Source organism: Perca fluviatilis, chromosome 15, assembly GCF_010015445.1.
Source record: "Perca fluviatilis chromosome 15, GENO_Pfluv_1.0, whole genome shotgun sequence".
Classification (NCBI taxonomy): domain Eukaryota; kingdom Metazoa; phylum Chordata; class Actinopteri; order Perciformes; family Percidae; genus Perca; species Perca fluviatilis.
This window is the reverse complement of record NC_053126.1, coordinates 38,450,676-38,465,315: the sequence shown is the minus strand read 5'-3', so window position 1 is coordinate 38,465,315 and position 14,640 is coordinate 38,450,676. Positions and strand designations below refer to the sequence as shown.

General features: G+C 44.1%; 1 pseudogene; it reads left to right on the top strand.

Annotated features, from left to right (window-relative positions):
- LOC120575410 overlaps window positions 1-12,520 on the top strand; it is a 76,866-nt pseudogene extending 64,346 nt beyond the window's left edge.
- The last annotated feature ends 2,120 nt before the right edge of the window (window positions 12,521-14,640 follow it).

Sequence of the window (14,640 nt, the reverse complement as noted above, 5' to 3'; positions counted from 1 at the left end):
CTCACATGGAAGACTCGCACAAAAAGACTGATTCAGAAAGCCGAGTCAGAGAACCCGCGGGTAAGCGATGCAAGTGCAATTTCAGTCAGATCTCTTAATGCACAGACTGTTAAATTTCGTTGTGACGAAAAGAGAGCTGAGCCAGAAGGCAAAGCTCTCGATCTACCGGTCAGTTTTCGTTCCTACCCTCACCTATGGTCATGAAGGCTGGGTCATGACCGAAAGAACGAGATCCAGGGTGCAAGCGGCCGAAATGGGTTTCCTCAGGAGGGTGGCTGGCGTCTCCCTTAGAGATAGGGTGAGAAGCTCAGTCATCCGTGAGGAGCTCGGAGTAGAGCGCTGCTCCCTTTGCGCGCGAAAGGAGCCAGTTGAGGTGGTTCGGGCATCTGGTGAGGATGCCCCTGGGGCCTCCCCTAGGGAGGTGTTCCAGGCACGTCCAGCTGGGAGGAGGCCTCGGGGAAGACCCAGGACTAGGTGGAGGGATTATATCTCCAACCTGGCCTGGGAACGCCTCGGGATCCCCCAGTCGGAGCTGGTTAATGTTGCTCGGGAAAGGGAAGTTTGGGGTCCCCTGCTGGAGCTGCTCCCCCCGCGACCCGACACCGGATAAGCGGACGAAGATGGATGGATGGATGGATGTTAAATTGCCCAAGTTGGTGATAGAGAAATACAGTGGAGAAATAAGCCAGTGGCAAGAATTCTGGTCTCAGTATGAAACTGCTATTCACAACAACGATGCTCTGTGTAAAAGAGAGAAGTTCACCTACCTGAAGTCGTATCTGACTGGGGCAGCAGCCAGAGCTGTGGCGGGATTTACCATGACTGATAGCAATTATGATGCAGCAGTAGAATTGCTTCAGAACCGTTTTGGAAGAAAAGACATTGTAATCAGCGCACATATGTCCAAGCTGCTGAGCCTAACTCCTGTAAAAACATCAGCAGACGTCGCAGCTTTGAGACATCTTTATGATGAATGTGAAATACAGATTCGCAGTCTAGAATCCTTAGGGATATACAGTGATGCATATGGATGCCTGCTATGCCCAGTGCTCCTGCAGCTCATACCGGAAGACATAGCGCTGGCTTACACACGCAAGTCAGACCTCAATGATGAATGGAAAGTTCTTGAGCTCATCAAATTCCTGCAAACCGAGGTCCAAAGCAGAGAGAGAGCACTTCAGCTTTCACGACCAGGTAACGCACAAAGGGACATTCCACCAGATAACAGATTGAGTGCTAAACCCAACTCTTTCAGTGAGAACAAACACAAAAAATGGAGAGTGCCCTCAGCCACTGCACTGCACACTGCCAGTAATGCTCCTCAGAAATGTATATACTGTGACAGTGATAACCATAAACCAGAACACTGTCCAGAAGAGTCTGTGCCTGCACGCAAAGAGAAACTGAAAAGGTTGGGAAGATGTTATATTGTGCCTAGGCCCAAAACACATAGCAAAATTCTGCAGAGTTAAAGGTGCCTTGTGTGCCTGTCACTCTGTGAGCAAAGTGAAATGAAGACAGATGCAGACCATGGCAGTACCGATGCTATTGTATCATCTGTGTCTAGCACAGTGAAACAAAAGGCAAGCGTCCGAATTGCTCAAGGCCGTTCAAACGGCACAAGGTATGGACAGAGGGCCCAGGAGGAGAAAAAATGATAGCCATGTGGTTGAGGTAGCCAGAGAAGCTTCATTCATGAGGCAGTGGTCAAAGCCTTAGGACTACCACGCTTCACACCGTCGCCCACTACGCCTTCACACCTTCGGCTCCACTACTCCTGTAACAGCACAGCGCAACATTGTAAAGGTGCCTCTGGAAAATGTGTGGAATACACAGCAAAGAATTGACATTGAAGCGGTGGAGACTCCTCAAGTGTGCAGTGCTGTGATAAAAGTGCCTGGTGAACCCATCCAAAGGGAATTAAAGAAAAGGGGTCTAAGACTTGCTGATTTTCCACAAGAAGGCACGAATGATCCAGAAATGGCAGTGTTAATAGGAGCAGACTGTTACTGGAAGGTAGTGACAGGCAAGGTCCAGAGGATAACCGAGTCACTAGTGGCCATGGAAAGCACCTTTGGATGGGCTTTGCAAGGACCAGTATCAACATCCAGTGTGACCGACACCACTTGTATGCACATCAGCCTGCAGGAGGATGCTCGGATCTCAAAACAACTACATGCCTTTTGGGAGGTGGAGTCACTGGGCATCGTCAGTGAAAAAACCCTGAACCCAGAAGAAACAGAAGTTCTTCAGAGCTTTGAACATGCTTTAACATAAAAAAAAGGCCCTTTAAATTTTTTTGTCCCCCCCCCCCCCCCAGACAAACCAGATCTCCCAGATAACTTCACAGTGGCGAAGAGGTGGTTTGAAGGCCTCAAGAAGAAACTAAGAACAGATGCAACCCTGTACACAAGGTACGATGATGTCCTACAGGATTATCTGCAGCAGGGCATCTGTGAGGATGTCCCAGACAACTCTTCAGCAGCAGAGCAACCTGAGACTGTAACATACTACATGCCACACCATGCTGTTCTAAGAGAAGACAAGGTAACAACTAAACTAAGAGTAGTTTTTGATGCATCGTCACACAAGGAGGGTTCCCCCTCATTAAATGACTGTTTGCTGACTGGGCCGAACCTTAACCCAAATCTGTTAGACGTGTTAATCAAGTTTAGGCTCCACCAAATAGCCTTTACTGCAGACATTACTAAGGCATTTTTGCAGATATCTCTAACAGAAAGGGATAAAGATGCTGTGAGGTTCTTGTGGCTGCATGGACCTCCAACCAGTGACTGTAAAGATGAGCTGCGCATCATGAGGATGAATAGAGTGGTATTTGGTGTGTCACCCAGCCCATTTCTGCTAGCTGCAACCATAAGAAAACATATCAAGCAGTATGAAGCTGAGCAACCTACAGCAGTGAAGGCACTAAATGAGTCTCTCTATGTAGATGGTTTCATCTCCAGCTCAGACAGTGTGGATAAAGCCTTTTCACTCACCAGAACAGCAAATGAGATTCTGTCCCATGCCAGCATGGATTTGTGCAAATGGGTAACAAATTCACCAGAACTGAGGGCTAAGTGGACAGAAAGTGGCGTGGAGCACACACCAGAAACCGGCACTTGTGGAAATGTGCTGAAGGTGTTAGGATTGGTCTGGAGATCAGAAAATGATGACTTTGTGTTTGATCTGAAGGGACTGCTAGACATCTTAAAGAGCAAGGAAAACACAAAGAGAAGTGTATTACAGACATCAGCTCGCATCTTTGACCCCATCGGGTTTCTCACCCCATTTACCATACGGGTAAAATGCCTCTTTCAAGAACTATGGGAAAGGGGAATCGGTTGGGATGAGCAGTTACCCCCAGACCTGGCTGAAAAATGGGATCAGTTGTGTGCAGAGCTGCCGCAGCTCCACTTGGTTGCAATTCCAAGATGGTACCAGGTTGAAACACAGCCAAACGCACAGACATCCAAGTTGCATGTCTACTGTGATGCCAGTGAAAAGGCATACAGTGCAGTTGCCTATCTGCAAGGAGAGAACAAGGAAGGAGAAGTTGTCACCAGCTTTGTGGCATCGAAGTCAAAGGTGGCCCCACTAAAGAAATTGACCTTGCCACGTTTGGAGCTCATGGGTGCAGTGATTGGAGCAAGATTAGGGAATAACCTTCTCAAGCCACTGAACATGAAAAGAAATCAGCTTAACATGTGGACCGATTCCATGATTGTTTCATTGGATACGTAGCACAGCACATAGATGGAAGCCATTTGTGGCAAACAGAGTGACTGAAATACAAGGTCTCACTAACCCAGAACTTTGGTCCAACTGCAGTGCCAAAACTAATCCTGCTGACTTACCCACAAGAGGCCAGAGTTTTGAGAACCTCATCCAAGACCACCTGTGGTGGAAGGGACCCACTTCATTGTCCTCAACTGATGAAGCAAAGAACAGCGATGATGAATGTGGTATAGACGAAGTTAACACTGAGCTTAGGTCTAAGTTTCAGGCTGTAGTGCAGCTTACCAGCACCGAACACGCTGAGCCACTATTAGACCTAGAGAAGTACAGCAGGTTAAAAACAGTGTTAAGAATAACTGCACGGGTGAAAAGGTTCTTAGCTAATGCACGTCCTGGTCCAAAGATTCAGGGAGAACTCACTTCTGAGGAGCTTACTGCAGCAGAAGTTTATTGGGTGAAGGTGACACAGGGGCATAGTTTTAGCCAGGAAATTTGTCAGCTAAAAGAGGGACAAAACCTCAGAAGAGATTCAAAAATCAAAGACCTGAAACCATTTTTAGATGAGAATGGTCTCATTTGTGTAGGAGGCAGGTTGCAGCACTCTGATATTAGTTACAGGGAACAACACCCATGGATACTGCCTACAAAGCACAGATACTCTGAGTTAACAGTTCAGTCCTGTCATGAGAGAGTGATGCATTCTGGTGTCAGAGATACTCTAGTGCAAATGAGGGAGAGATTCTGGGTTTTAAGGGGTAGACAGCTAGTCAAGCGGGTGGTATTACATTGTAACATTTGCAGGAAACTAAAAGCGAGACCAGCCCAGCAAGTTACTGCTCCGTTACCCAGAGATGGAGTCACAGAGTCCCCACCATTTGAGGTTACTGGGGTAGATTTTGCAGGACCCTTGTATGTCAGATCGAGTGGTCAGCCTAAGAAGGCATACATTGCACTTTTTACTTGTGCTGTGACTAGAGCAGTGCATCTAGAGTTAGTTTCAGATCAGACTACTGAAAGTTTTCTCTTAGCTTTAAAGAGGTTTATTGCAAGACGAGGACTGTGTAAAGTTATTTACTCAGACAATGCTAAGAGATTCAAGAGAGCAGAAGAAGACCTGAAACAACTATGGAGGTCATTTAAGGAATCAGAGCTTACCGAGCTGTTTACTGACAAAGGGATCACGTGGAAGTATATTGCCGAGCGAGCTGCTTGGTGGGGCGGCTTCTGGGAGAGGCTTGTAAGATCTGTAAAAACATGTCTAAAGAGGGTCCTGGGGAGGGCTTCACTAAACTTTGAGGAACTGACAACCATGCTTGCAGAGGTGGAGGCTGTGCTGAACTCCAGGCCTCTCTCTTATGTGGACAGTGATGCATCAGAGCCCCAGCCACTCACACCTTCTCATTTTCTGGTTGGGAAAAGACTGACTTCCTTACCACCAAAGACTATGCTTCCTCCATCTCAAGCAACCAACGTGAGTCGAGAGGGCATGTGTAGGAGATGGAGATACCGACAGAAACTAATAACCAGTTTTTGGAACAGCTGGCGAAAGGACTACTTGCTGGACTTGAAATCAGCTCACAAATGTGACATACCCACACCCACTGTGCTAAAGGTGGGAGATGTCATTTTGATTGGAGAGGATAACACTCCCAGGCAGACCTGGAAAATGGGCAGGAGAACAGAGCTATTTCCAGGAAGAGATGGACTTGTTCATTCTTGCACTGTTCGTACTTCTACAGGAAGTTTGTTAAAGAGACCTGTTCAGTTGATTTATCCTTTGGAGATTAATTAGATGATAGGCTGAATAGTGATGAACAACAGTTCATCGGGCGGGAGGATGTTGTGAAATGTTTGTTTGAAGCACTTGAATAAGAAATTCATGTTTATTATTTTAGAACAGTCTAAAGGAAGTGGTAAATTGTAGTGTGATTGAAACTCACTGTTTACATTTACAGTACTTGATTGATACAGCTGATATGTGAAAAGGTACACAACCTTATTTGTTTAACAGTAATTTAGTTTCACTGCAGACTGTCACAGGAAGTGCTTTTATTTTGAAGTAACCTACACGGAAGTTGTTTGTTGTGTACTCTTGCTAGTTTTCAGTTGAAAGTGAGATGCTAGATGCAAAACGTGTCCGACAGGCCTAAGCTTTCTTTCTTGTTTGTAAAACTGCAGCATAGTGAACAATAAATGTTCACAGTAAAAGACAAGTGTTTTCGACCGTCATTCGAAGCCATTCCACTACAAAGTGGATGTCATTAAAGACTTAAACAAGATCCGTCTCAGTGCTGTGGTGTGGTCGAAAACCTGACTGGAAGGCATCAAAACTCTTGTTTAGCGATAAGAAAAGGTTGAGTTGTTGAAAAAACGCTTTTTCTATGATTTTACTTAAAAATGGAAGGTTTGATATCGGATTATAGACAGCAGTTCAGTAAAGTCGTCAAAGAAGTTTGTACAGTATTTAGGTGGCCTGTAGATATTTAGAAGTAGAGCTTGAGGGGAGGATCTTAGCTGAAGAGCCACATATTCAAAAGAAGCAAAATGTCCGTAAGATAATTGCGTACATTGGAATGAGTCATTAAACAAAATGGCGACTCCACCTCCTTTCTTATTCACTCTATTCTCACTCATAAAACTGAAGTTAGGGGGGGCTGACTCAATGAGAACAGCAGCACTGTTATTATGGTCCAACCAGGTTTCAGTTAAAAACATAAAATCAAATTTGTGCTTAATAATAAAATCATTGATTAAAAATGATTTTCCCACCAAAGACCTAACGTTTAGAAGTGCTAGTGTTAGTGTGTTTTCATTTTTTGGGACAGACTGTGGCTGACGAGGAATGGATGCTAAGTTTGCAAAGTTTGCAGTTACGTGCTTATTCGCCATTCTTTTTCGATTACATATCACAACATAAATTGTGGAAGAATCTAATACGCAGGGCCCAGGCTTGTCTTGGAAAGAGTCATGAGTGTTACTAGGCATACAACCTGGACCCGGCCCATATCAGTTAATGCTTGCTACACTTTGCACACAAGCATCCTTATCAGTTTGGGGAGAAGGAGTTAATTGCCGTCCTTGAGGTGGCAGAGGTGCCTGGCGTTTTACGATGGGAGAAGGAAGGGGGGCATACTTGGTTCCAGCATTTACCAGCTGCTTCATCTGGTCAGTGAACTCCAACATGGGGATGGGGGAAAGAGGGGAGAGCGATGTATCCTTAAAGAGGTCCTCAAAGCTGTCGTGGTTGTCCAAGGGGTTTGAGGAGTGTTGGACGGGTGAGATGGGGGGTTGAGATTTCTCATCTCCGCTCTTTGGTCTCCTATGGTCAAATCTTTGCTCAGGTGGGGGCTGTAGTGGATCACTGCCGCACTTTGTTGTGTCTTCCTTTTGTTTTGGTTCATCTTGTTCATATAGGCTAACAGAGCACAGCTAACTGCAGCCTCAACTTATATAGGCTAACAGAGTACAGCTAACTGCAGCCTCAGTTTGTATAGGCTAACAGAGCACTGCTAACTGCAGCCTGAACTTATATAGGCTAACAGATCACTGCTAACTGCAGCCTGAACTTATATAGGCTAACAGAGCACTGCGTACTGTAGTCTGAACTTATATAGGCTAACAGAGCACTATTAACTGCAACCTGAGTTTGTATAGACTAACTTAGCAGCCTCAGAAATTGCTTTTTCAGTCAGTTCAATCTGTCAGTATTGGTACATTATGGTATAAACAAAGGTATTATGTCTGTTGAATTTAAAGATGTCTAAAAGCAACATATTATAATTTTTTTACCTTAAAGTAACAGCTTTAGAATAAGTTTGATGTTACTCTGACTTGTAATAGGAAAACTGGGCCTTTGTCATTTCCACAGTGGGCCTGATCACCTTTTCTCACATTATGTAGCTTTGGTGAGCAGGTACGAACTGCCAGGTCATGTCTGCAACTGAATTGACTGATTTTAGTGAAAGTGGTTTTCCCTCTAATGTCTTTCGGCTGCTCTGCCTCGACTCTGATTTACGGAGTTTAAATGTACAGAAAGCTTTACTCGTTGCTAAAGTAACCCTAAACTCAGTTAGCTCAGTTAGCCATGCTGCCAGGACTCTGAGCTTGAAGCACCAGGGGAATGTTGGTGTTTACCCCATTAGAACAGGAGTTTTAGACCGCTGGAAGCAGGTTTTTAAGGCCGGGGCATTGGGGGAAATAAATGCTGGTGGAGAGCAGCACCTGTGTCATGCCAGAACCAGAGCCGTGCGAGCGGGCAACAGAACTGGGATAAGAAGCCTCTACATACATCATGCCAGAGACTAGGAGATTGAAAAGAAGACACTGAGAAAGCTAAGAAGAGAAAAGGAGAGTGACCATTGTTGTCATTGGTGAGAGCTTCTCGAAATAAGTCTGCTGACAGACTGGGCATCTTGCTGTTGGACTAGTAAGAATTATATGATGGCTTGCTATGTTTGTGTCATTCACTTGCTTGAGGTTTGGATTGAAATATTGTCTTGAGATATTTAACATGACATAATTAGTGTATTTTGATGATGTATACACAATATCTCATGTAATAATATTTATTTTATTTGCTAAGTACATGTACACATTCAAGAAATATAAGCTCTGGCATTTAACCCATTCTAACTACTTAGGAGCAGTGGGCAGCCATAGCCTGCAGTCCCACCTTAACCTGCCATTAGACTCTGGGGCTAAGAGGTTTTGTAGGCCTACCGCCTACCTAACGCTATAAATAACAAAAATGTATAATATCCACATTAGTCTATACAGCACAAAATGTATTTATTTCTTTTGGTTGATACAATTGTGACTGATCCCCTCTTTGAGATGACCAAATCACTTAGTTTGCTTGACCATAAAAACAAAAGTCAGTCTAATCAATAACAAATAACGAGTATTTAATAATAAAAGAAAATAGAATTTGCAAAAATGTATGCACCAATTTATGCTGGAAATGTCTATGTATGTAAAGGAAAACAGGTCATAATTGAAAGTAGTATATAACAAACTTATTTTTAAATGTGCATATGGCACCTGTTGACCTCAATGATACATTGGCTCATTTTAATTAAAATATAAACCCCTGGACTTTACTGGTGTCCAAGTATCTAATATGTTAAAATGGTTTTAATAGTGGTAGTAGTGTACCAATTAATAAAAAAAATAAAACATTATAAGAAATATATATATACTATATCCCTATTATTTACAAATTATTGTTTATCTTTAGTTATTAATTTATATGCTTATAGTTATAGTTTTGTCTAATTTAGGCCAACAAAAAAGTTATCATGCATTTCTTTCAAAGAATAAAACCACTTTGAAAGGAAGTTTAATGATTAAATGGGAAAACTAATTTAAAATATAAATGTCTGATCACATTAAAGTGCGTAGACCAAAGATATATGCAACATTTTAAGCTTATTATGATATACACACTTATACACACTTACACACTTTTGTCAGGAAAATTACCCCACCAGTGCAAATTCACCAACCGCAATACCATCTCTGACCACTAGGTGCACACACAAAGCCGGAAAAATGAACTCATGGGGACCATTTTTTTTTTCAAGAAAATTGCACCAGGCATATCAGCAGGCTGTTTTCTATTGATTCCAATGCTTGTGCCTGTGGGGACCGAGTTTTGGTCGGAAAACCGGTCCCCATGGCGTGAGTCATATTTCAGGTCTTGGACCCCACCAGGTTATAAAAATGCACGTACACACACACACACACACACACACGCAGTCACTCTCTAGTCTAGTGCGCGGTCTTGCTCCAGATTCCGGGAGATTGGATCTCATTTGCGGGCGTCAAGGAGCCGCTATCAATATGCGGGAGACTCCCAGAACTTCCGGGACAGTTGGGATGTCTGGATAAAGATATAAAGGCATAAAAAGAAAAATGTCCACCCGTTTGTTGCGCCCCACCTGTCACGTCTCTATTCCCCACCAGTGGGGCGCACCCCACACTTTGAGAACCGCTGCTTTAAACCAATCACAATCATCTTGGGCGGTGCTAAGCTCCGGATGGAGCCACGGTGCCTCTGCTAAATGGTCTCAGGAAGGAACTTGTTTTGGTGGAACATGTGTACGTTCAAAAGTAGTTTTAGTCGTGCAACAGAAAACTCAGATTGGACAGATAGTCTAGCTAGCTGTTTGGATTTACCCTGCAGAGATCTGAGGAGCAGTTAACCATAGTCCTCACAAATCCACCGGAGGTTAGAACGCCAACACACAGAGACAGAGGAAGGGGACGGACATCCGGGGGCACCAGAACAATCCCTGAAGTGGAACGTTGTGGATGTAGACTATGTTAGATGGAACTTCTCTGGGTTTCTCTCTGAGTGTGTGTGCAGGGGGGTTATCTTACATTATTGTGTCTGTTTTTATAATGTGAAGTACTTTGTGTTACATGACTTTTATATGAAAAGTGCTATACAATTGATTGAGGGGATCTGATTGGTGGTTGTATTTTGATTGACAGGTGCTGGTTTGGAAAGAAGGCGGGAGTTTACACTGACTACATCTACCAAGGCCCTATGATCCTCGTCCTGCTGGTACGAGGAAAACGACACAATGATTTAGGAAAAAGTATCTTCTGACTAAATGTCAAAATTTTCACGAAAAAATGCAGAAGTTCAGACAACTATCAATAGTTTACTTTATATACTAAAGTAAGGTTTTTCTTGGAGAAAAAGTCAACTATTAAAGAAAGTCAAAGGCGAATATATTTAGGGTTTGAACCTTAAAAACTATCTATCTCACATGGTCACATCCAGTCCACCTTAAACGCTGAGTGGGAACAGGTCAAAGCCTTAAATAGAGCTGTTGAGATGGAAAGATTTTATTCCAGCTATAGAGTTTTCCAGCTGTGAGCAGTTACTCCATGTCCAGTGTGCATTGCATTGTGGGAGAAGAGTGTCCCATCAGCCGATGGACTATTTAGTGAATGAAATTGACTGCTGAGAATTCAAACACAGCTACAAAATGGCCAACACACTAAATAGGGAACTATTTCAACACAACCCAACTACTGTTACTCTCCTCCATGTGTTCTCGGCAGATCAACTTTGTCTTCCTGTTCAACATCGTTCGGATCCTAATGACCAAACTAAGAGCGTCCACAACCTCAGAGACCATCCAGTACAGGTAGGACATGGGACACACACGGGACGGGTAAGACACACACAGGACACACACGGGACACACACAGGACGGGTAACACAAGGGAAACACAAGACACACGAGAGACACGGCACACATGGGACAGGTAAGAAACACACGGAACACACACGGGACAGGTTGGATAGGTAGGAGACACACAAGACATACATTACACATGGGACACACAAGACACACGGGACAGGTAGGAGACACACGTGACACACATTATACACGGGACACGCAAGACACACAGGACACACATGGGACACGGGACAGGTGGGAAACACACAGGACAGGTAGGAGACACACGGGACAGGTGGGAGACACACGGGACAGGTAGGAGACACACAGGATATCTTCCTCTGTGTTTCTGTGTTCCTGCAGGAAGGCGGTGAAGGCGACCCTGGTGCTGCTGCCCCTGTTAGGGATCACCTACATGTTATTCTTTGTGAATCCTGGAGGAGAAGACGAGCTTGCTCAGATCGTCTTCATCTACTTCAACTCCATCCTTGAGTCCTTCCAGGTCCATCTGCTGTCTTCTTACAAACACAGACAACTCTCAACTCAGGCTACGCTAAGTCTTTGTACTAAGCTAAGACTCCATATCCACCGCTATGTTTAAACTAACATGCCCAAACCTCATATCTGATCAACCTTCTGGTATACTGGATGTAAACAGGAGGCAGCGGGTCAGAGCAGGGGGAATGAGAGGGGGGAAACACCAGAGCAGGAGCAATGAGAGGGGGAAACATAGCAGAAGATATTCCATTTCTAACAAAAATGTAGCAGTGTAGATGTAGCCTGAGCTGCCATAATTAGCATGTTAGCAGCTAACACTGTCCCTCCGTCTGTCTCTGCAGGGTTTCTTTGACATTAGCATGTTAGCAGCTAACACTGTCCCTCCGTCTGTCTCTGCAGGGTTTCTTTGACATTAGCATGTTAGCAGCTAACACTGTCCCTCCGTCTGTCTCTGCAGGGTTTCTTTGTCTCCATCTTCTACTGTTTTCTCAACAGCGAGGTAATTTATTCTTCTGCTGAGCTTTCTGTTTTTTTCCTGATTATTATTATTTTCGGATTATTTCTGATGTGCTGTGACATTCTGAACCCTCCAGACGCTCAGGACGTCTGCCACAGATTGTGGAGAAGCAGTGTTCAGTTATTATGGTCCACATATCTTAAACAAACTGCAGGGCCACTGCAACAAACCCTTGTTTAAATCAAGGCTGAAGACTTTTCTCACACTGCTCTGTAACTTTGATTCTAATTGAGCTGTTTTCTATTCTCTTTTAAAGCACTTTGAATTGTCTTGTTGCTGAAATATGCTGTAAGCTGCCTCGTTGTGTTCCACAAATATACTTTTTACTAAACTATGTACGTTTGTTTGACCTGTCTCTCTCTAACCTGTCTGTCTGTCTGTCCGTCTGTCTGTCTGTCTGTCTCTCTCTAACCTGTCTGTCTGTCCTCAGGTGCGCTCTGCAGTCAGGAAGCGTTGGATTCGTTGGCAGGACCGTCACTCCCTACGCAGCCGGGCGGTGCGTGCCTCATCGCTGCCAACCTCAGCGAGCAGAGTCTCCTTCCACAGCATCAAACAGACCTCCGTCCTCTGAGCCCCCTCTGACACCCCTCCCCCCACCCCCCCGGCAGAACCCCGCCCTCTGACAGAGCCGCAGACTTGTCAGTAAGCCCCTTAGCCTGTTAGTCAGCCGGGGGTGCTCTGACACTCTGAAAATGTCAGTGAACGCAGCAAAGAGATCGGGCGCCGCTCTGACACTCTGAACATGTCCCTGAACGCAGCAAAGACAGCGGCAGGGCGCTCTGACACTCTGAATATGTCCCTGAACGCAGCACAGACACCCTGGGGCGCTCTGTCACTCTGAAAATGTCAGTGAACGCAGCAAAGACACCGGGGGGTGCTCTGACACTCTGAACATGTCCCTGAACACAGCACAGATAATGCAGTTCTAAAGTCTGAACTTGTACTCTAAGAGCTCTAACATACAGGCTCTATTCATAGAAATATAGAATCTCTCTGGACACTAAAACTAAATCTGACATAACAGATTGTTTGGTGATTATATATTGTATATTATTTGCAACCCAAACATGAATAAATGCAGGATTTTATCTTTAATGTTGTGGCTGACAACGTCAGGAAATGGCCTCGTCACTGTTTATGTGTGTGTAAGACCCACAGACAGACGTAAAGGGGGACCAACAGAAATGATTTATGGATTATTAAATTATCGACAACACCAGGTTTCTGTCTGACGGAGACCGTATGCAATGACATGTTTTCCTACTTTAATATTTGCACTTTCCATGAGATGACATTATATATTTAAGTGTAACTATTGATCTGTAAATCTGAAATAAATCCTCCAAGTACGTTAAAGTTAGCCATGGAGTTCCACAAGGCTAAGTGCTTGGACCAATTCTATTCTCCTTATATATGCTTCCTCTTGGTAATATTATTAGGAAACACTCAATTAACTTTCACTGTTATGCGGATGACACCCAATTATACTTGTCAATCAAACCAGACGAAACCAGTCAGTTAGCTAAACTTCAAGCATGCATTAAAGATATAAAATCCTGGATGACCTGCAATTTTCTGATGTTAAACTCTAACAAAACTGAAGTTATTGTGCTGGGCCCTAAACACTTCCGAACCTTATTATCTAAAGATATAGCTACTCTGGATGGTATTGCCCTGGCCTCCAGCACTACTGTCAGAAATCTAGGGGTTATTTTTGATCAGGATATATCCTTTAACGCCCATCTAAAACAAACCTCAAGAACAGCCTTTTTTCTTCTTCGTAACATTGCCAAAATTAGGAATATCCTGTCCCCAAACAAAGCTGAAAAACTAGTCCATGCATTTGTTACTTCCAGGCTGGACTATTGTAATTCCCTACTGTCAGGTTGCTCAAATAAGTCCCTTAAGACTCTCCAGCTGATCCAGAACGCTGCAGCGCGTGTTCTCACTAGAACTAAGAAAAGAGATCATATTTCTCCTGTATTAGCTTCGCTGCATTGGCTTCCTGTAAAATCCAGGATTGAATTTAAAATCCTTCTCCTGACCTACAAAGCTCTAAATGGTCAAGCACCATCATCCTTGTCCCACAAATGCTTGTTACTAACCTAGCTCTGGGGAGTTTAGTCCCCGGAGTCTTTATGTTTTTTACGCTCTGCGATTCCCTGCAATGCCCGGCCGCGTCCTGCTGCATCCTGCTGCGTCCGCCGCATCCACCCATGCTCTGCAGTGCCACGTTACATCCCACAACACCCTGCTGTGATGTTCATACGCATAGAGTAAACAGGATCCGGTATTGGAGACTGCACTACTTAGTATGATATGATGTGCCCTGTTATGACATGAACTACAACGACTACTTTTGAAGTCACTGTTCCATTATTAATGTGACTATTACGCCACTGTTCATCACACCCCCAACCGGCCCCGTCAGACACCGCCTACCAAGAGTCTGGGTCTGTTTCTTCCTAAAAGGGAGTTTCTCCTCGCCACTGTCACAATAGCCACTGGTAATGCTTGCTCTTGAGGGAATTACTGTAATTGTTGGGGCTTTGTAAATTATAGAGTGTGGTCTAGACCTACTATATCTGTAAAGTGTCTTGAGATAACTCTTGTTATGATTTGATACTATAAATAAATTGAATTGAATTGAAATTGAATTTAAAGGGCCAGCGTCGGGTCAGTAGAAAGACC